Source organism: Schistocerca gregaria, chromosome 5 (assembly GCF_023897955.1).
Source record: "Schistocerca gregaria isolate iqSchGreg1 chromosome 5, iqSchGreg1.2, whole genome shotgun sequence".
Classification (NCBI taxonomy): domain Eukaryota; kingdom Metazoa; phylum Arthropoda; class Insecta; order Orthoptera; family Acrididae; genus Schistocerca; species Schistocerca gregaria.
In genome coordinates this window covers 542,487,537-542,511,975 of record NC_064924.1, presented here as the reverse complement: position 1 = coordinate 542,511,975, position 24,439 = coordinate 542,487,537, and the positions used below count along the sequence as shown (strand labels likewise).

The window sequence follows — 24,439 nt, the reverse complement described above, 5'->3', positions numbered from 1 at the left end:
GGTGACAAGGCGCAATGCCGTCCATAAAGCATTCCATCATTGTATGGGAACTTGAACTCCATGAATGGCTGCAAATGGTCTCCAGATAGCCGAACATAATCATTTCCAGTCAAGATCGGTTCAGTTGGACCAGAAGACCCAGTCCATTCCATGTAAACACAGAACACACCATTATGGAGCCACTGCCAGCTTCCACGGTGCCTTGTTGACAACTTGGGTCCATAGCTTCTTAATAACTGAAATCTGGACCACCGTTTTTCAGTCGTCTAGGGTTCAACCGATATGGTCACGAGCCCAGGAGAGCCGCTGCAGGCGATGTCGTCAGGTCAGGTGAGTAGGGAGCATCAGGAATCACTTCAAAGTTGTTATCACGAGGAAACTATTACGTAACGTTAGCTCGATGTGCGGGTGCGTTGTCTTGATGAAACAGTACACGCGCAGCCCTTCCCGGACGTTTTTGTTGCAGTGCAGGAAGGAATTTGTTCTTCAGAACATTTTCGTAGGATGCACCTGTTACCATAGTACCCTTTGGAACGCAATGGGTAACGATTAGGCCCTCGCTGTCCCAGAACATGGACACCATCATTTTTTCAGCACGTCTCATCCATTGTCACAACCGATGAAAAGAAAGTACCATTCATGCTGTCGTTGCGTGTCAACATTGCTTGGCAACATGCCACACGGGCAGCCATGTGGTCGTCCGTCAGCATTCGTGGCACCCACCTGGATGACACTTTTCGCATTTTCAGGTCGTCATGCAGGATTGTGTGCACAGAACCCACAGAAATGCCAACTCTGGAGGCGATCTGTTCAACAGTCATTCGGCGATCCCCCAAAACAATTCTCTCCACTTTCTCGATCATGTCGTCAGGCCGGCTTGTGCAAGCCCGAGGTTGTTTCGGTTTGTTGTCACACGATGTTCAGCTTTCATTAAACTGTCGCACCCACGAACCTAGTTTCGACATATCCATAACTCCATCACCACATGTCTCCTTCAACTGTCGATGAATTTGAATTGGTTTCACAATACGCAAATTCAGAAAACGAATGATTGCACGCTGTTCAAGTAAGGAAAACGTCGCCATTTTAAGTATTTAAAACAGTTCTCATTCTTGCCGCTGGCGGTAAAATTCCATCTGCCGTACGGGACGGAACATCTCTGGGACGTATTGACAATGAACGCGGGCTCATTTTAAAACAATGCGCATGTTTCTATCTCTTTCCAGTCCGGAGAAAAAAATCGGAGGCCTTAGAACTTGAATGCACCTCGTACATCGGTATTTCAGCGAGTCTCTCGTACATCCGAGCAAATACTTCATCTCTTTTTAGCCGAAAAACATCGTTCGGAAACTTGTGGCGTTTTTAAATGTAGGTAAATTAGGTAAGTGAACTCGCAAAGAAACACAAACGTAAACAGGGTGATGACAATGGCACATAAAATAATCAGACGTCGCATCTGTCCTTCACACTTACAGAGTAGAAAGCACTTGCCTTATGTGGAGGAATGTCTCGCGTAAACAAGATAAGAGCATATCCAGGATAACCTTCAGCGAGAGGTCAGTTTAGGAAGACTGAGAGGACAGATGCATTCATTTCTTCGCTGTCCCTCGCACAGAATTCATCAATGAAATATTTTCATTGTCTCAATTACGCTTCTAATGACTGATTACTTAATAATGACGTCTGACAGCACTGTTACTACGTTAAACCTTATTTTAGGTCTACGTATGTTGCACTTACGTTATTATATAGTGCATGGAGATATAGTGCAGAAACCAGCATTAGTCTCTTTCTGTCCGATTATATTCGCGCATGCGGTAAAGGGAACAATGACTATCTCCGTAAGCACCCTGATCGTTCTCAAATTGTTCAGTTGACTGGTACAAGAGAAATGCCTTCGAGTTGACAGAATTGCTACACTGTCTTCCTAGAATAATGAGTCCCTCAAATTACTTAAAAGGATTTCGTGATAAATATGTCGTTTTTTGTTCCAGTGATTGCAATTAAAGTTCGCCGAGAATTTCTGTTACATTATCGTATGGGCTACACCGACCAGTTAAGATTGTAGCAGCACGTTTAGGAATTTCCTTGGTATTTACGGCAATTTCTTCTTAATAAAGACTCCAGATACTGAATCACTAACCCTACACTGTGCCTGGCATCTTTTTTTTATTTTTTTTAGTAGTTTCAGCTATTCCCGATCAAAAACGTCACCCATTTGTGAGGTGGTTGTAGTGATCTGAAATACTGGGCCATATCACTGCCGGTCTTAACGCCATCAACTGTATATGGTAAGTCGATTTATGTTTGAATATAATTATGACCTTTGATTTTATATTTATGTAATCAGTACTCTTCGCACATAATTACACAAGGTGTTTTTTTTTATTTTGTTACATAAGCTGCGCAGCACGAAATTAACAACGATGGATGTCTTCACATCCGAGAGAGCAATTAACGTCATCGGACACAGAGGAATGAAGAAAATGCCAAAAGCGTCAAACCGCGGGAGGTGGCGCAGTAGGGGAGAACTTCGATTAAAACCCCCGTCAGGCCATCATGGTTACGTTTTCCGTGATTTCCCCAAACCGCTTCAGGCGAATGCCGGATGATTTCTTTGAAACGGTACTGCCGATTTGCTTCCCGTTCCATTCCTAATACTAGCTTGCGCTCCGTGTCTGATTACGTCGTTGTCGACAGGATGGTTCAAATGGCTCTGAGCACTATGGGACTTAACATCTGAGGTCGTAAGTCCCCTAGAACTTAGAACTACTTAAACCTAACTAACCTAAGGACATCACACATATCCATGCCAGAGGCAGGATTCGAACTTGCATCCGTAGAGTCGCGTGGTTCCAGACTGAAGCGCCTAGAACCGCTAGGTCACCCAGGCCGGCTGTCGACAGGACATTCAACACTAAGCTCCTGCTCCTCCTCCAAGAGTGTCGAGCTATGTCTATTTTTGTTAACAATGAATAAAGAATGGAAGAGATAATTTGTATAGTAAAACTTTCAACCTCTCTTGAGACTTTGAAAAGTCAAGAGTCGTAATCTGATGTAATTTTTAAATGTTATTTCGTGACACAATGTTTTACGCAGTGTTCCAATAAAACTTCTGTGAAGTTCTAGGAATTAATTTGAAGACGTTGGTATTCTGATCACTTTGAAAATTTTGTGAAGAGAATATTTGAGGAAGTGGTACTAGCTAAAGTAATATCATTCTAGGAAAATTCATAATTAATGACAAGATTCATATTGACATTAATGAAAAAGTAAGGAGCATCGGTGTAAACATTTTCAGAACACCTTGGGAGTGCATTTGGAGGAACAGTATGTTGATGCACAATTAATGGTTCGTGAAAGGGATGACGGTGACGTACATATGACGTTCTGAGCCACGATGTGAAGAACTGGTCAGCTATGTGCGTGTGATTCACGACGGCCAACACCGTGCGGTGTGTTCGGTGCGACCTCAGGCCACGCAGCGGTCGAAAGCAGAACTACGCGTTCGTGCCACGTGAATATAAAAAATGGTTCAAATGGCTCTGAGCACTATGGGACTAACTTCTGTGGCTATCAGTCCCCTAGAACTTAGAACTACTTAAACCTAACTAACCTAAGGACATCACACACATCCATGCCCGAGGCAGGATTCGAACCTGCGACTGCAGCGGTCGCGCGGTTCCAGACTGTAGCGCCTAGAACCGCTCGGCCACTACGGCCGGCCACGCAAATATCGCCACCACTCTCAGAGACTGGAGTGCCGGGATATTATAGCAAGAACGAGAGATCAAACTATAGTATTATGGCTACATTACGAAAATTACCTGCTACAAAGAATTAAAACAAGAAAATAAAAATGAATGCACGTGTTCTTTGCACGACGATAACACTTAACTCCTGCACAAAAACTGAAGCGCCAGTTACTGGATAAATACGGTCACCTAGCATTTACTAATTTGTAACATTCTCTTTAGTTTCCCTAGTGCCATTAACTGAAATAATTTGATTGAATTTTCTCATGATGACAAATCTGAAAGAGCGACCTGTTTTGCTAGGTAAAAACTGTCTAAAGCCAAGATCACTAAAATGTTTCTTTTTACAAACAACTGGCATCTTTAAATCTTCAGAAATGTCTGTTATAAAATGTTAGTTCCAGCTCAAAATCAACAAATTTTATAATAAAAGATTTGGGCGCCTGAAGATGAGGGCAAAGTCTGTCGAAACCGGTTGTTTGTACATAAACAAATGTTTATGCGGTCTTGGCTTTAGAAACTATTTACCAAACTGAAATAATGAAAGCAGCATATAGTAAGTTAATGATCCTGTTTTATGAATAAGGATGATCGGTTCACAAAGGGAGATGTTACAACGGTATTGCAGGGCTTCAAACCCTGCACATGCACATGCATTCTTTTTCAAATCCAAACAAGAGACAGTCGCCACTTCATCACACAAGTCTAATGAAGATTAATTTCGACAGAGTCCTAAAATGAAATTTTAGTCACCACGCGCCACTCAAATGTCACCTATACAGTGTGTCTCAGAAATTTCGTGACAGACTATTAGGGGAGGTGTGGCACTCCATAAGGATTCTGAACTGCAGCGCGACTCAAGGTCGCAAACGTCGTCGTATGCCGCTAGGTGGTTCTGTACACGAGAATACTGGAACAGGTTCTTGCTGACTAGCTTCAAGATGTTCCTGCAAATGTGAGGTATAGCATGTGCTTCCAGCATGAGGGGGACGCCTGCTCATTTTCGACTGGCTGTTCGTAGGGATTTGGACATGTTGTTCCCGCATCTGTGAATAGGGTGTGGTGGACCGGTTCCGTGGTCCCTACACGCTCACCGGCTCTATTGAGCCTTGATTTCTTTCTGTGGGGAGGCCACGAAATCCTTCACGTATCGCGTTCCTGTAGAGTCTGAAATGGATCTCGTTGCAAAAATCATCTGCACAGCTGAAAACATATGCACAGCTGCTACGATCGAAGAAACTCCCGGCTTGTTGGGGCACGTCCGGCAATCAGTGCACCGTCGGTATTAGGTAAAATTAGAGCTGTATTCACGTCGTACGCCCTGTGTACTCATTATGTCAAATATCTTTTTCTTTTTTTTTTCAAAATGGATCAATCTCATGTTTCCTTTCCAACCTTCGATCTCTGCTACCACTTTCCCCTGACGTTTGCGGACATGGGCTGCTATTCTCTCAAACCTTCTGTGCTCTTCGCTTGGTTTCCTAAAACTGAACAAGAAAGAGATACAAAAATTGGACAGGCTGTGGCAGTAAGGATAGAACCAGAGCCAGAGGCTGGGCAGTCTTGTGCTCTCTCATCTACGCTATGAGAGAAACTAACACAAATAATTGTATCTGGCGGGCCGCTTGAATTTGCGCGCACAAAGGCCTGGTTAGCTAACTTCAATGCTAATGAACTCGGAAACGGCGCCCTCTGTATTAACCCCCTATGAGGCAAGTAATAAAACAGAGAGAGTACAACTTTTTAAGATGGAGGTGGTATACTTGTTGCGTAAGAAAGTACAGAAAATTATCTTAAGCAGAGGCTTCAACGTTTTATTTCATGTTACTTCTCACAATCCAAACTTCAACACTTCGACAGAACTAAAGATGCCCATTGAAACGCTTGGTTTCCGTAACACCTGGAAGCGAACAAATGCATCAGTACCGACTTAACACCTACGTAACGAATACAGCTGGACAAAAATGTGAAGCACCAAAGACACACAACACATTACTGTGCCTAATGCGGTGTAGGAAAGCCATTGGCACACAAAACACCTTTCAACATTCGTCTCGGAAGGGATAAATACGGATCCTGTAAGGTTTTTAAGATAATGTTATACCATTCCTCCTGTGCCAAGTTCACGTAAAGATGACGGAACTATATATAGATCATGCACCAGTCTCTCCAAAGCAGGACGCAAAGGCTGAAAAATACTGAAATCTGGAGACTGTTATGATTTCGGAAGATGCAACAGTTCATCCTCGTGCTCGCTAAAACAGTCCCGTAAGATGTGATCTATGTCGTCTTACAACAAAGCAGAACCATCGCGAAGAAAGATTGTACCATGGAATGGACCTGATCGGCCAAAATGGTCACATAATCCACGACAGTAATGTGACCTTACACAGTACCTATGTGGCCCATGGCATACCACGATGTGGCTGTCCAAATCATCACCAAATCCTAGACTCTACCATTTTTCACTCCTGGGACGTAAACTCGGCAAAAAGTAGGGAACAGTGTGAAGCAAGACTCATCCGACCTAACGACAGTCTTCCATTGCTCCACTGTCCCTGTTTTATGGGTTCGATACATCGTTTTAATGTTGCGGGCATTTGCATCGCTGGTGAGTGCTTTTGAAATTTCAGCTTGTCCTGCGATTCCCTGCTTATGGAGTTCCGTTCTTGTGGTTTTGGCGCTAAAAGAGTTCGCGCGAGCGACATTCAGGTCTGAAGAGACTTTTTCAACTGTAGTCCTCTTATCTTTCGTAGTTGTTGTTGTTGTTGTTGTGGTCTTCAGTCCTGAGACTGGTTTGCTGCAGCTCTCCATGCTACTATATCCTGTGCAAGCTTCTTCATCTCACAGTACCTACTGCAACCTACATCCTCCTGAATCTACATCTACATCTACATGACTACTCTGCAATTCACATTTAAGTGCTTGGCAGAGGGTTCATCGAACCACAATCATACTATCTCTCTACTATTCCACTCCCGAACAGCGAGCGGGAAAAACGAACACCTAAACCTTTCTGTTCGAGCTCTGATTTCTCTTATTTTATTTTGATGATCATTCCTACCTATGTAGGTTGGGCTCAACAAAATATTTTCGCATTCGGAAGAGAAAGTTGGTGACTGAAATTTCGTAAAAAGGTCTCGCCGCGACGAAAAACGTCTATGCTGTAATGACTTCCATCCCAACTCGTGTATCATATCTGCCACACTCTCTCCCCTATAACGCGATAATACAAAACGAGCTGCCCTTCTTTGCACCCTCTCGATGTCCTCCGTCAATCCCACCTGGTAAGGATCCCACACCGCGCAGCAATATTCTAACAGAGGACGAACGAGTGTAGTGTAAGCTGTCTCTTTAGTGGACTTGTTGCATCTTCTAAGTGTCCTGCCAATGAAACGCAACCTTTGGCTCGCCTTCCCGACAATATTATCTATGTGGTCCTTCCAACTGAAGTTGTTCGTAATTTTTACACCCAGGTACTTAGTTGAATTGACAGCCTTGAGAATTGTACTATTTATCGAGTAATCGAATTCCAACGGATTTCTTTTGGAACTCATGTGGATCATCTCACACTTTTCGTTATTTAGCGTCAACTGCCACCTGACACACCATACAGCAATCTTTTCTAAATCGCTTTGCAGCTGATACTGGTCTTCGGATGACCTTACTAGACGGTAAATTACAGCATCATCTGCGAACAACCTAAGAGAACTGCTCAGATTGTCACCCAGGTCATTTATATAGATCAGGAACAGTAGAGGTCCCAGGACGCTTCCCTGGGGAACACCTGATATCACTTCAGTTGTACTCGATGATTTGCCGTCTATTACTACGAACTGCGACCTTCCTGACAGGAAATCACGAATCCAGTCGCACAACTGCTCAGTGTTTCATCTCTTGGTCTCCCTCTACGATTTTTACCCTCCACGCTGCCCTCAAATACTAAATTGGTGATCCCTTGATGCCTCATAACGTGTCCTACCAACCGATCCCTTCTTCTAGTCAAGCTGTGCCACAAACTCCTCTTCTCCCCAACCGTATTCAGTATCTCCTCCTTAGTTATGTAATCTACCCATCTAATCTTAGGCATTCTTCTGTAGCTCCACATTTCGAAAGCTTCTATTCTCTTCTTCCCCAAACTGTTTATCGTCCATATTTCACTTCCAAACATGGCTACACTGCATACGAATACTTTCAGAAACAACTTCCTTACACTTAAATCTATACTCGATGTTAACAAATTTCTCTTCTTCAGAAACGCTTTCCTTGCCATTGGCTGTTGCTGACTCTGACAGAATTAAATTTCATCGGCGAACCTTAAAGTTTTTATTTCTTCTCCATGGATTTTAATACCTACTCCGAATTTTTCTTTTGTTTCCTTTACTGCTTGCTCAATATACAGATTGAATAACAGCGGGGAGAGGCTACAACCCTGTCTCACTCCCTTTCCAACCACTGCTTCCCTTTCACGTCCCTCGACTCTTATAACTGCCATCTGGTTTCTGTACAAATTGTAAATAGCCATTCGCTCCCTGTATTTTACCCCTGCCACCTTTCGATATAATCCTCTTAAATGACCGTTTGACGCGATCACTCAACGCACAATTTCGTCAGCGTTGTGACACAGTGGATGCGGTTCTCCGCTTTCGTTGTAAATTTGGGAATTTGGGGTAAGGTCTTATGGGACCAAACTGCGGAGGTCATCTGTCCCTAAGCACTACCTAATCTAGCTTTAACTAACCTACGCTAAGGACAACACACACACCCATGCGCGAGGGAGGACTCGAACCTCAGACGAGGCAGCCGCGTGGACCGTGACAAGACGCCTGAGATCTCGCTTCCGCTGTGGGTGATACAAATTGTTGATAGGCGTCTACTGAAATAAGACTTTGGCTCCATTGGCTATGGAAGCACCCACTATAAGACCACCAACAATCTACCTACGTCAAAATTGACTTAGTTCCAAACAGTGCACTCACAACCACGACTGACACGGTGCAACCTGCAAGATTGGCTAGCATCTGCTTTTATGTTCCAGCATACATTTCTCACGGTGTTTCCATATTTTATCCAACCCCTGTATCTGTCCCACGTTCTCATTATCTCGTGCGTACACGCTTCGACTGGCACATCTACTTGCTCTTTGTCATCAGCCTTATGTTTCTTTTTGCTAACACCTGGAGTGTATAATGGTCGCCTAGTCGTAGATATTGCTATAATCGCACTATTTCACTCCCATTTACGGAGCTTGTTAGCACTTGATGTTAGGTTGGCGCCATTAAAATGCATTGTGGCAACCGTTGCTGCTTACTGGATCGCTGCTGTCTCTTGATGCTAATGCTGGCTGTAAATCTGGTTGTCTAGGGGTAAAAAGATGACGCCCCGTGTTTTTGATGTGCTTTTGATGATAAATAATGAGCGAAACCAACAAATATTTAAACTTCAAATATTTATTACTCTGGTGGCTATCTTAATTCCACTGTCCACCAAAGACAATGACATGAATTATTAAGAATTACATTGGTTTATGTCTAAAATAGGAGTTCGTACGTGAATACTGAGCGAAAACGGTCCTAGTGAACAAATAGGTTTCACTGTGTGATTTTTATTTAAGGAGATCCAAAATAAATAAGTTGGCCACTATTTTTCGTACTTCATATTAATTATTTAAGATGAACTTAGTGTTTTTACATGATGACATTTGCTGTATCAGTGATCAAGTGATATAAACTTTTGTGTGGGTCAGTTATTCAGTATAATTTAATGGGCTGACTGTTTATGGAGACATGTTATGCAATCATTGTTAACATACACGATAACTTTTCTATAATCATAAATACTCGTTAAACTGGTTGAATTTGGAGGGTATCGCATACTTCGGTAAAGTAAAGCCTTTATCAGGTTCCGTTACAAGTGTCAATATTCTTTTCTACAGTCTTTCGTTTTTTGTGATGATTTTGTTCGTTGTTTTATTCTAGATCTTCCTCTGTTAGCGACCAATGAGGCCGGCATTTTCGGTTGCATCACGACGATGTTTCATTGCGCCTTTAGCCAGAGGGAACTGATCATTTCACAGGTCTCGGACTGACTTGCAGCAACATATACCTATGCTCCCATTTCTTCGATTATCATTTGTCTCTCATTCGTAGTTTCCATAATTTCCTCCTCCTTTTGCAAAGTTACCGACAACTCACTTATTTCTTGATCAAGAGTGCATGCCAAGTCCACTTCATGGATTCACTGCTGAGTATCTACAGTTTATTCCATTCTATTAGCATTCACTTCTGTTTCTGTCTGCTCATTCTAAGTTCCTAGACACTCTAGCGCCGTATAAAGTCTGTCAGATTTTGGTATAGCCGACTGTGATATACCCGCCATTTCCAATTTATTTGTTTTCACTCATTATTCTTTGCTTCTACACATTCAACCTCATTCTCTTGATTGGATTGCCAAACACTGATTCCATTCTGCCTCTACCAAAATGGTTGCGTACGTACGTATCGGCTGGTAGTCCGTGTCACTAGGAAATTGTACAGACCTTCTCCGATCACAAGAATCCCTCAGATCCTCCACTGAGTTGCAGATTTAACAAGTACGGGGCTAATTTTAGTATTTTATATGCGCTCTGTGGCCACCGGTAGAGAGGTAGGACGTGATACGTTTCTACATATATACTGTGGCTACCCTGTTTCCATTTAGTTTACCATACAAACATTTTACCCACCATGCATCCTCTGTAACATCGTGTACAGTGCCATAAATCTTCAGACTATCTCCTATTTTATCAGATGAAACTTCAAAGGACAAATTGTACATTCTGACAGAGCGTAATCCTAAACCTGCATAAGTAACTGCAGCACAGTTTATCGAACCATCAGCGTTTTTAAATTTACCGGCAACGCTCGTATTTGGTTCTATTGTTTCACAAACATCACTATTGATACACTTCACAAACACTCTTTTATCTGGACAATACAGGAATACGCTACTAACTTAAGACGCTTGCCATTCATATGTGATTCCAAACTGCCTTTCTTTGATGTTCATTTTCTACCGAAAACGTGCACGGGAAGAAATTTTATTACAGGCACAGTACGCATGGAATCGCGGTGTGGCATTGAAGTGCCCTAATTTCGGTTCACCACAATCTTTGTACCTGACATCTAAGTATTACAGATCACGTCCTGGGGGAACGACTTCTGTTCGCGGCGATGCCAGAGTCGAGATTTCACCGAACTTCCTAGCAGCATCTACTAACCAGGTGTGCTGCCTGCTACCCACCCCAGTAAATTAACTGAGTGACTTTCAAGGTGAAAACTTTTAAGGATGAGTGACTGTACGCGGAGAACGCGAATAAGGAACTTTAATTTTTCTAGGTCTACCCCCTTTCGTAGGGCACGGACGATTCGATTATTAGCAACATACAAGGCATATGCAGGGCGCAGAGTCGCCGGGAATCGTCAGCGAACATTTTGTCTCTAACAAAACTTTGTTTTTCGTGACATGACCTGTTATCCATAAATTTTGAAAGACTGTTTAATGAGGTGAGGTGGAAGTCCCAGCAGAGGGCCCTAGGCACTGATAATTCCATCCGAGGGCGCGTGCTAATTGAACGCAACAGTGTAGATAAACGTAAAGAGAAATCTTTGCGATGGCGAAAACATTTCTGCATTTAAAGAGCGCAGGGAAGCAAAAGGCAAAAGTCATGACAACAATTCATTCCTTGTCAAGTAAGTCGTCCAATAAGTACAACTACAGGAAAATAATAGTAATTGCATTAAATTTCACGAGACGTGATGTGAACAACAGTCAGTCAGCGTAGAATACGTTCGGTGGAGTACATAAGGGAAAAGAAATACAACAATAACAGCTTTAAAAGTTGCACAATACACTCTAGTTTGCAGAGTGAATAACGAGTAATAACTGATACGTCACCAACTATTTCGTAAAAATTTCGCACATGCTAACCCTGTTTCATCAGGTGAACTCTGCCAAAAATTTGTACGAAATAATCTGCTGCGAATTTCAGCCTGAGTACATTGGACTGAGATACGCGAAAGTGATGTGTCATCAGTTTAAATCTATTGTATCTTGATCTCGTTATTCCTTCTGGGACTCACGTGACAAGCATCAACGGTCAAAAAATAGCGTGACTGCTCGGCATCAAAATCTGATAACGCAAGGTGAAATGTCAAACCATGCTTCATCGCCTGTTGAACAATGGCGTGTAAACTCCAAACGCGAGATAAGGCAGTCGTTCAGATAATTATAGCGATTACCTCTAAAGGGTGATAAAAGGTCGACGGTAGCGACTGGTTTTACGATCTTTGTTTCGTTTGAGAGTTTGTTGACTTCCACGACCACTAATAAGGTACACAAAGTCGTCGGAAATATCATTATATTAAAGATCAGAACCCTCCTAAGTGCTGCACGGAGTGATTCCTTAAAAAATGTACATTTTAGAACCACAAATATTTCTCGTCACTCAAATGACCACATCGTACGTCAGTACAGACAAAATTAATCAGACCTTGAAGAACTACAGTCAGTAGTAAAACAATAGATTTAAAAACTGAAAGTGCTCCCATTTCACCTGTAACATGGGAGTAGATTCGAATAAGTAAGATTCAACGGACATTTTCATAACTCCAATGTCAGTCACGAATGGTTAAACTGCAAGTAACATAAGTAAGAACAGTATAATCCAACGTATCCTAGATAGAAGTACGGAAATGAACACAGTAGAAAAAAGAAATCGAAATTGTCGATAAACCTCTGTCATCACATCTTTGTGATTTAAACAACATAACACTGCATCAGTTAGTTTTTGCATGCATAGCAAGTGTGTTTTCCTGATTGTCAAGTGCAAAAATTCACAGTGATGTTTTCTGTGATGTTTGCGTCGGTGTTGTTCTGCCTCTCTTACCGTGCAGTCATTTTTTGTAATTTTACTACAATCGCAAAATCGGGAAGTATAAATCTTATGATTTTTTCCGTCCCAAGGTTACAAAAATTGTATTTTTTCCTGCCTACGTGCAGATGCTGTGCTTCCTCGTGGATTTCTGCACAATGGTACTCTCGACGCTTTTTGAAACAACAGATAGTGTTTAGAAACTCGTATAACTCTCAACTATGTGACGCCGGGCTTTAAAATGAATGTAAATAAAATTTTGAAGATAGGTTAGATAAAAGATTTTGCGAAATGTTTCTATATGGTGAAATTAGAGAATTGCTTAAGAAGAAGTCCACGTGAGGAGACGAGTTGTACAAAGTACCTTACGGTTATTGAAGGCACTTTCTGTTGTTCAATTCTACGAATTGTTTAGGGATATCAGTGTCTTAGTTCTTAAAGAAAAACAGATTATAGTTAAAAACACGAGAAGAAGTTACTAGATTCAGTAAAAAAGAAAGATTGCGTTAAAAATGGGGCAGGTATGTGTGATATGAACAACAAAACCTTTTATTTAAGAGTTGAATACTGCGTTAACACAGAGTTCTCCAATGAGTAAAATCGATAGATTTCCTTTTACGAAAACTAGATCGTAGAAGCGAAATATGACTATACTAGTAGTTTTTAAACAGGACTTAAGAAACTTTTAAAGGAACTTAGTTTTTGTTCACTAAAGAAGAAATGGAAAACCTTACTATAATGAACCTCGAAGATTCGTACCTGGATGTTAGGAAATCAGGGGACCAGTGAGGTTCATTGTCATTACGTTATATTAATACTTTTTCCACAGATAATGAATACTCCGTTTCTCAATTATGAGGAACGTGTCAGTTTAACGTGAAGTTTCCTTACATGATATAATTTTTTTTTACATTACTACTTTATAATTGAAACTCCGTCTATTGAGTAGGAGGAGTTGTTATTCAGAAATTCTTTTAATTAGTTTTTAAATGTGGGTTCGCTATCTGTCAGGATTTAATGCAACTTGGTAAAAGAACAAAGACTTCTGTGGCAGCATAGTTCACCCTTTTCTGTGCCAAAGTCAGATTTAACGCAGAATAGTGAAGATCATCCTTTCTTCCAGCTGTGCACTTTACTATTCTTTTTGAACTGGAATGGGTTACTACAAATTTCATAAGTGAATATATGTATTGTGAAGGTGCTGTGAACATTCCTAGTTCCTTAAATAAATGTCTGTAAGATGACCTTGGGTGGGCTCCAGCTGTTATTCTGATTACACACTTTTGTGTTATCAATACTTTTACTCTTAATGATGCATTACCCCAAAATATATTGTGTTTTCTCATAATTTAGAGACAGTCCATTTACAGAGAACCACTTAATAATTCAGAGGTTGAAAATACAGCTGCAGTTGTAAAGTTCTTTTGTTATCATAGACCGGTTTCGGGCTCTTGTACGCCCATCTTCAGGTCTCGTAACTAGGTGTTGTGATCCCCGAGCGCAGCAGTGAACGTGTACGAGGCGCGGTGTTTATTGATGAAGGCAATGAGAACGCTGAAATGTAGCCAGTGTAGATGATGTCGGAGCAGTAGAGCTGTGAAGAACAGGAAGCAAAGTAAATTTGATGACCATTGTTAACGCACAGTAAAGCGACGTGGGGTGGTATGTCACGAATAACTCAGCGTGCAGTGTAATGGACGTCACCGTTGTAAATGTTTTCCTGCGTCTAATGGAAGGGAATACACCAATAACACACAAACGCAGGTATTGCAGGTTTAAACATATATTCGTAAGCGCACAATATAGAACGCCACCTTTCTACTGCATCGCCCAGCATTAACTACGTGTCCAAAGCGCAGATGCTCCACTCCTCCCCTCGGTCACGTTAATCAGCTGTCTTCTTTGCCTCGATATCCCCACACCAGTACGTTGTAATGTGAAATAATGGTTTCTGCTTCGCTGTTTTAAAGGTTCTGATAAAGGGAAAATGTAGTACCAAAATATGTTGTAGTACATATGTCACACATTTTCGACAACTAGTGCATAACATTCGCTGTACTGATATGTGTCACACTTGAACGATGGCTTCACAGCCGGTTACAGGTATATTTGGCCGATACGAGAGCGACACAGAAACGAAGCAAAACCCGATCTGACAGATGTTTCAAGATAAGGTCTGCTAAGCTATGAAAGCCTCATTGCAAAGTATGGGAAATCATTGCGAAGTGAAGAATCTACTATAGCAAGTATACAACAGCCCCTTGGGTGTCGCTCCGGAGGGGAGTGAAAAGACAAGATTAGATTAATTATAGAGCACAGAGAGACACTGACTCGTTCTTCCCGTGTATCGTATGTTAATAAAACGGGAATAAATCCTAAAATTTTGTATACGGGTGATATCCTTTTGCAGAGTGTACATTTATATCTAGATGTACAAATAAATGAAGTCTGTCCAGTCTTCTCTTCCTCGCCACGTTCTCTCTCCTTCTTACCAACCCCAACCTAATATGAGGTCGCAGGTTCTTAATCCCACAGAAATTCTTTCCGGACAGTAATTGTGTACCAAGTTTGACTGAAACCGGTCAAAGGGGTTAGGAGGAGCTTTTTTATCCATGACTTTGCCCGCTACGTACGTGTGATATGTATTTAAAATTCACTGAAGAGCCAAAGAAACTGGTATACCTGCCCCCGCGAGCAGTCAGAAGTGCCGCAACGCGACGTGGCATGGATTCGACTAATGTATGAAGTAGAGCTGGAGGGAATAGACACCATGGATCCTGCTGGGCTGTCCATAAACGCGTAAGAGTACGAACGGGTGGAGATCTCTTCTGAACAGCACGTTGCAAGGCATCCCAGATATGCTCAATAATGTTCATGTTTGGTGGCTAGTGGAAGCGTTTACTCTCAGAAGAGCGTTCCTCGAGCACTCTGTAGCAATTCTGCACGTGTGGGGTGTCGCTGGAATTGCCCAAGTGCGTCGGAATGCGCAGTGGACTTGAATGGATGCAGGTGATCGGACAGGATGTTTACGTACGTGTCATCTGTCAGAGTTTTATCTAGACGTATCAGGGATCCCATATCACTCCAGCTACACAATGCCCACACCATTACAGAGCCTACACCAGCTTGATCAGTCCCCTGCTGACATGCAGGGTCCATGGATTCATGAGGTTGTCTCCATAGAAGTATACAATTTGAAACGAGACTCGTCCGACCAGGCAGTATGTTTCAAGGCGAGACGTGCAATCATCAAGGGTACACGAGCTGCACGATGGAGCCTTCGGCTCCGAAAGCCCATGTCGTTGATGTTTCATTGAATGGTTCGCCCTGCATTGAAATCTGCAGCAATTTGTAGACTGGTTGCATTTCTGTCACGCTGAACGATTCTCTTGAGTTGTATTTGGTCCCGTTCGTGCAGGCTCTTCCTCCGGCCGCAGCGATGTCGGAGATTTGATGTTTTACTGGATTCTTGATATTCAAGGATTCTGGATATTCAAGGAACACTCGTGAAATGGTGGTGCGAGAAAATAGCCACAGCATCCCTACCTCGGAGATGCTGTGCGAAGAGAATTAGTACCAAAGAAATAAAAAATTTAAACCTCAGGCATACTGCGGCAGTTTTTCACGCATCCCGGTGTTTATGACATCATTACTCCTGAACCATGCGCTGTACAATGATTTGATTTGGTAGGTGCACATAAGCGGATATTGTTTGCGAGTTGCGTTTCGAACAGAGTTAGTAGCAAAGAAGTACGAGGGTCGTTTAATAATTAGAGAGACAAACCGGTCTGGAGAAAAAAGCGTTTACTTTTACAAAAAAAAAAACTTTTTCAGCTTTTCAACTTAATCCCATTGAACATTTATGCACTTGTTCCAACGGGCTACAGCTTTTTTATTCTGACTGCAAAGAACTCTTTATCTTAATGTTTGAACCAATTTCCCACAAACTTTTTCACGTCCTCGTTGTCCTGGAACCTCTTCCCACGTAATGCCTCCTTCAGTGCATCAAACAAATGGAAACACCAGGTGCTAAATCAGGAATGTAAGGGGGATGAGGCAGTACTTCCCAGCCCACTTTGTCGATGGTTTCACGGGTTAGTTGAGCAATATGAGGACGTGTGTTGTCTTGCTGGAGAATCATACTTCTCCTGTGAGATCCACGGCGTCTCTCTCTCATGACTTGCTTCACCTTGTTTAAAAGCAATCCGAGAAGTACTGGCTATTAATTGTATGCTGCTCTTCGAGATAATCGCAAAAACATGGACCTTCAGCAACCCAGAACACCGTCAACATGAATTTTCCTGCTGATTTTGGATTTTTGATCGGTGAGTTGGTGTGCTTCCACTCCGTGCTTCGTATTTTTGCTTGTGGTTCATAATAGGGACCCTAAGTTTCATCACAAGTTAAAATTTTGTTGAGTAAGTGCTTCACCTTCTCTTTCATAATGTTCCTTTATCTCTGTGCACACACTCAGCCTAGTTTCCTTATGTAGCCGCGTCAACTCCTTTGGGACCCACCTTGCAAAAACATGGCTCTGAGCACTATGGGACTTAGGTCATCAGTCCCCTAGAACTTAGAACTACTTAAACCTAACTAACCTAAGGACATCACGCACATCCATGCCCGAGGCAGGATTCAAACCTGCGACCGTAGCAGTCGCGCGGCTCCGGACTGAGCGCCTAGAACCGCGAGACCACCGCGACGGGCCCACCTGGCACACGTTTTACGGGACTTCAGCTTGTTAAGAACTGCACCTGATCTAACTTGAACCTTATCAACTATCATTTTTACAGTCACAGGCGGCCGGCACGAATAATGTCATCAATTTGACTTTCAAGTGAGGGAGTTGAAACTGCAACTGGTCGGCCAGAACGGTATTCGACAGTCGCTGTGTCGTGTCCATTTTTGAACTGCTCTACCCACTTGTAACAATTTCAGGATTCATAAAACCTTCACCATAAGATTTAAACATTCTACAGTAGATATTCACTGGTTTCTCTCCTTAAGCAAGTAAAAAAGAAAAACGAATAACAGAGCGTTGTTCAAGTAACGTGGACATTTCAAGCGGACTCGCCATCTTGAAATGTATTTTTGAGATTATAAACAAAACAATGTTTCCAGAATGAGAATTTCAATCTGCCACGAAGTTTCAAAACAATGTTGGTACATCAGTCACAGACTGATCAGGGCTCATCCCAGTGATGCCAACTTAAAGCGATAAAAATACCAAACTTGCGCTACTAACAGTTTTTCCTCCAGACCAATTTGTCTCTTTAATTATTGAGTGACCCTCGTAATAACATTAAACGTCTAATGATGCGACAGTTTTTCACGAATTTCAGTGTTTAAGACGTTATATCTCCTGAACTATGTGTCGTACAATGGTATACTTTTGCATGTATTTTCAGCGCTAAATGTGAATGCTGTCTGCAAATTGAGTCGCGAATACAGTTGGTAGTCCAGAAGTAATATATTGAAACGTCATGTCTGATGTGGCTGCACGAACAGCGAAAACGTAGTTAACGGTAAACTTTTTCCTTTCATCATTTTGTTGGTGGTGTCAGCGCGAAAAAGACTCGTAAAGGCTTGAAATGGTGTGTGAAGTTTGTTGCAAGTAACTAAAACACTGCATAAATGAAGTCTGGAAATTCAAGCGTCGTGGGTTACCCTTCTTTTTCACCCCTACCCCCACCTCTTTGATGGTAGGCGCAGGAACGTACCTACAGCTTTGGGGGGGGGGGGGGGGGCTCACTATCATTTAGGAAGGTAAACCTGTCTTCGCCCACCACATAAAAAGTTTTTGCTGTTAACGCCAATAGAGTCAATCAAGCAGAAATAAAAAAAAAACACACGAAAATGTTAGCATCCATATTACATGCGGGTAAAACTGTAGAGAAGCGCTAATTGATACAAGAGTCTTTAAATAAAACATATGTATTGTAGTTGTTGAGGTATTTATTTATGAAATAGCAATTAATTGTAAACTAACATTGGAGGTAATTATATATTTTTGAATATCATTATTAATCATTCATACTAAGCAATAATATTATGATATTAGTCTTTGTATTTAAATTGTGACACTTTGGCATTTTGCTGTAACTTCAGGTCGTAATTTAATTTAGAAATAAACATTAATTACTTTAATTTAAAGTATTATATTTAGCATTTTACATCTTGCTGCTAACATACTATAATTTCTTCACAATCTAGTTTCCGTGCCAGATCACGATGAACACTCATTAGAGCAAAACTAGTAAGTCTTTCACCTCCCATTTTATTCCTTATGTAAGTTTTTTGCATCTTCATAGCCGAGAAACATCTTTCAAGGGTCGCCGTTGACACTGGGCGTGTGGCTAATATGATAAGAAGCTTTTTTATCGAAGGGAAAAACAGTTCATCACACTGATGAATGACTTTTATTACAGTTCATCACACTGATGAATGACTTCTATTGTAGTGACAGGTTTTACCTCTACAGATTTCCAGTGATTGTGCCACATCTCGTACTCACTCAGAACTGTTGTGCCTACATTCTCACCAAGAAATATTTGCGCTGTCTTCTTAAGATTTTCTTTTTCCTGGAGTCATTATTGGTTTTCTCAGAGAGAAGCATCAGAATTCCTTTGATTGTTTCTTCATGTGGTTTAAAACGAGCATCTAGTTCTGTGATCACATGTTCAATAAAAGGGTAAAACACATTTTGACGACAATATATTTTAGCAGTTTCTCCTGGTACATTGCTGCGTTGGGTTTGCCTTCCAGTCGTTCTTGGAGCAGTTATGTTACTTGAGCTCGTCTGCTTTGCTGCTCGAAAAGGACTGAGAACTCACTTCCATTCCGAATATTTTGTAGAGTAGTTTTAACTGTTTTCGCATAACTGCAAGTGTTCATCAGGCCAAGATTGACCCACTGCATTGCGTTATTCAGGTATATGAAAAAAACTTTTCGTAATATAACAAGCGACATGATAAATTGGCTATTTTCCATGGCAATCTGCAGTTGCTATGCTTCAGTGGCGACATCCCTACAAGCAGCTTCTTGATAGCTAAAACGACAGTGTCCAGCGATGGACCTGAATATCGTGCTTCATTCAAATAGTTGCTGTTAATGTAGTAATTGTAGTTTGATCCGACAAGTAATTTTCCTATTTATATGGAATCTGAAATGGCTAAGGCGTAAGGAATTAATTTACAAAGTATTTTTTTGCATTGTGTGTGTGAAACGTTTCAATGTTTACTAAAATCACAGTGAAATGTATGAATTTGTTGATGCAGCAATATTTTGATCACCTCCAGTTCTCAGATAATAATTGATACGTTTTTCAAACTGACGGCAACGGCTCTGCCGCATTGGATCCACCGGTTCCCGTGAGATCACAGAAATTAAGCGCTGTCGGTCGTGGCCGGCGCTTGGATGGGTGACCATCCAGGCCGCCATGAGCTGTTGCCATTTTTCGGGGTGCACTCAGCCACGTGATGCCAAGTGAGGAGCTACTCGACCGAATAGTAGCGCCTCCGGTCAAAGAAAACCATCATAACGACCGGGAGAGCGGTGTGCTGATCACACCTCCCCTCCAATCCGCATCCTCGACTGAGGATGACACGGCGGTCGGATGGTACCGATGGCCACTTGTCGCCTGCAGACGGAGTGCTTTTTTAAAACTTACGGAAATGTCCCTCCATAATTGTGTACGACATATAGTAATGATCAATAACGACTCTTGTTTTGGACGTCCAGTCATACTTTCAACAAGTCACTTAACGTTTCTGCGAGTAGCTTAATAAGTCGTTTAGTTTTAATGTCTGCCATCATGGAGAAAGAGTGTTCGGTATCTGCATTCCCGTGCATATATTAAATGTTTTGTACTTGGCAGTGAAAATTTACGAGGGTTTTACATTTCACAAAAGAAAGTTGAACTCCGCTACATTTTCAACAATTTCAGAATTTCGCCGCTACGCCACGAAGGCCAAAACAACTGCAATACGCGTAGCGGAATTCCGCTACGGTTGGCAAGATTGCACTCACTTCCGTTGCACACACAGTGAGGGTGGGGGTAGACACCCCGCAGCAGGGCACAGCGATTTTTTGCAGCCTCGTTCCTCAATGGCTTGTCACTACGTCAACCAAGCGCACTGCGCGACTATTTTGTGGCACGGGGTTTCAAAAGCCGGTATTATTCTAATATTGGCGTTTTTTGTGTAAACTAAGGAAGGGGGGGGGGGGGGGAGTCCGGACACCTTGGACCCCCCTTTTATACGCCCGTGCGTAAGCGGTTCTTACGTCCACATTCTTTCCACACAGTAAGTGATATGAATACCAAGTTTGGCTAGCATCGGTCCAGTGGTTGAGGGAGAGGTATGGAACTTACATACATTCATATATAGACGTCACGCCTTATGTACTTGCTTTTATATATACTTCCCACTTTCCTTTTGATATATTTCATAAGGATTTAGATCTTCAAGTACAATAAGGCGAAATTTTTTTTATTCTCTCAGAAAATTATTAATGCATCGAGAAAAGTGGCTACTTGCTCCCTCTTGCTCCATCGACACAAATATATCTCTTAGAAGATTAGTACAGGTACAATTTAAAATTATTATTGTTTTAAATCTTCTCATGCCGTAAGTTTCTTGCTATTAAGTGCTATATTAGTTCTCCAACTTTCAGAGACACAATTATACTAAAGTTTCGTTGAGTTTGAAGTCATTTAATGAATAAAATTACAACAGAAGAAAATTATCAAAGAAGAAACAGAGATTATTTTTTCTAAGAAGCCATTGGCAATCGGAAACGAAGGTGCACTTTGTCAATTAAATATATTCACAGTGCCTCTAACAGTCGGTAAGAGTTTAGTGTAGTGAATAAGTGCAACTAACCGTGTGCTTTAACGTGTTAAAATAGGTTCTAGCGGCATTTTATGTTAAGTGGCGCTGTTTTAAAAACCTATTTTCTTCTATGATGATTTAACAAAAATTTTCTTCCCTTCAGATAAGAGTTTAGCAACAAGCTGAAAATTTCTACAAGTAATTCCCGCAACAACATGCATTTTTTGCGCAAAACAAGTAAAGTGTATCGCATTTTGATGTAGTTTAAAAGCAAGTACAGCTTTTTACCGCATAACTTTCGTCGTTGCCCACAGTGGGCAATGCAAGCTCGTACTAAATTCTATTTGACCACAGTAAATTAATGAAAAAAATGGTGTAACTGCGAAGGATTTCGTCGTTAGAAACCACTGTGCTAAAATAGCGAGATACGGTTTAGTATCGTTCTTATTTAGTTATCACACTACAATGTTTGTCAAAGACTGAGTGACTTAAGTAACAAATAATTTTAAATTTGGTTTCTGTTTTTTTAAACAGTATATTTTGTGTGGCACTTCACGCTGTGTTTACTTGTGCGTATAATTTATCAAAATAAACTGTATGATGTTCACATTGCAATAGATACAAGGAAAGACGCTGCACAAAACTATAGTAACCAAATTAATTAAACAGTTTTCCTGCACTATTATATTCCCTTGATTTGATTTTAAAATTCTCTGCACATTTTCTTTTGTTCAGAGTCTGAAGACTTGGGTACCTTCTTCAAAAGTAGCCATGTCAGGTAACAGTGACTTACTTGCAATATTTATTTATTTTGTATGTGACAAAACTAATAAAGAATTGTAGCATGCAGCTCTGGGTGGAGAGGAAACAACGATAAGAAATTAAAACAGAACAGGAAATAAAATGGAACTAACATTTCTATTGAAAACCAAACCTACGACAATATTGCGTTGTTGGCTGCAATATTCTAAATTAAAATTAAGTTAACGAACTCCACAGATGAAGTGAATGCAAAATTACTTAGTAATCCTGTCAGTGCAAGATGGGCAGCATTAGTGGATATTTTCGAAAACATGATACTTCATTACAGAGCACGAAAGATGCACACTTTCACCCACTGTAAAACAACGTAAAATCACAAATAAAGAATAATAGTCATTGCTTAATAGGACATGGTTGCAAAACTATGAAAGCCAAGAACAGAAAGCACGGCTTCCGACAATGAGCGGTGCATCTGAACACGGCGAATATACTTGAAAGAAACACAAGCGGAAAGTCATTGAGTGCTGAATTATTTTCTACATGTTTGCTATCATGCAGCAATTTCATTCCTATAAAAACAGTTCAGAAGTGCCTGGTGGAGGGGAGCGAAACAGATAAAAAATTGCCAACATTTCACATGGAATAGTCATTGGTGGCTGTGCAGCTTTATCACTCCATCACCTGTAGATAATGTTATCGCTCAGAGTTAGAGATCTGTAAAACCATGAGAGCCGATCGCATGTATATCCACAACAAGGCATATTCGTCTGAATTTGCTGTCTGTACTGTCAACCTGACACTTCATTAGCTAAAAACAGGTATGTCTCATAGAAGCCTCTGTTTCAGACAATATGAAGTATACACACACATTTTTACTGCGTACACTTCTCTGCAAAATTTTTGGTTGCTTGCAGTTTAACTGCAATTTCTGTTGATTTAAAGTAGTTGGCTATTGTATGTAATTATTGTAGCTTTTAAGATGCAGAAATGTTTAATAGTATTATTAAGTTCTCATTGCTGTCGAATTTTCTATGAATACGTAAGAAGTTATGGTCAGCCGTTAGAGCTAATGAAGAGAATTTAAGCGAAAATGTCACTATAAGCTGTAACTGGAGCAATACTACCAATACAAACCCGTTTGAGCGGAGCTATAATCTACAAAAACACAACACAAAACACAGGAATAATTATCTCTAGACTTTATCTCCTTGTCTACAGATGCAAATGAGCGTACGGCATTGTGGGCCGAACTCCCCCACTAGGGGAAGTTCGGCTGCCGAGAGCAAGTACTTATTGCATTCGCCGCCACATGGCGATGGGAGATGGGGAAGAAATAATGGTGAGGACAACACAACACCCAGCCCCTGCTCGGAGAAAAACTCCTGTCCCAGCCGGTAATCGAACCTGGGCCCCTTGGCGTGGCATTCCGCCGCGCTGACCACATTTTTTTTTCTTTTTATCTCATTTGTGTTCTATATTGTTCGTTGGATTGTTCATTACGGACGTCCGATGACAGCCGTTTAGTGTGTTCGCTGTTTCGTTCACTCAGTTTTTTTATTATAGAGGGTAGCTAACCCTCTGCCCGAACACGCCTAGCTTCCGTGGCGGCATCACTCAGCTAACGGGGGCGCCTACAGATAAGATAGGAGTTATGCACTGTGGTCCAAAGATATTCAGCAGTATCGCATTCAAAGTAAATAAATTGGGAATCTCAACCAATTCTAACGAAAATAAAGACATGCTTCACTAGAAACTTTTTCCATAAATTATCTGAATATCTTAATTCACAGATTTAAGAGCTGTTTTAGCTACATGGTAAATTGCAGCGTTCCTTGTAAAGGTGCATGACAAGGCGTAATGTATTGTAAATATGTGTAGATAATCTTTTAAAAATATCAACGCAATGAAATAAATATTAAGCTAAAAGAGCAGCTTGTTCAGAATAACAACTTTGCCATTTATTTGCTTAACTTCAGTTAGTATGAACTTTAACAGCGTTAAGCTGTACAGTGATTCTTCATAGTTAATACACTGTCCACACTAGGTTTTCATGATTTGCCTTTTTTTTTTTTTTTTTTACAAAAAATGCATACCTTGGTACAGTCACGGAAAAAAATGGCAACACCAAGAAGGAGTTCTGCGACATAAACGAAAGTTGGTAGGCGTGTTTCTATTCCTGA

General features: G+C 41.2%; 1 protein-coding gene across 2 annotated transcripts in view; it reads left to right on the top strand.

The window, feature by feature from the left end:
- Nucleotides 1–24,439, top strand: part of LOC126272727 (probable cytochrome P450 6a14) — a 98,896-nt gene that overhangs the window by 18,554 nt on the left and 55,903 nt on the right. Inside the window, exon 1 of one of the 2 annotated variants that reach the window (XM_049975785.1) lies at nt 22,968–23,077. The exons of the other annotated variant lie outside the window; for it this stretch is intronic. The gene's annotated coding sequence lies outside the window, so the exon portion shown is untranslated. Of the gene's footprint in view, nt 1–22,967; nt 23,078–24,439 lie in introns of those variants that run through there. 2 annotated transcript variants of the gene reach the window in all.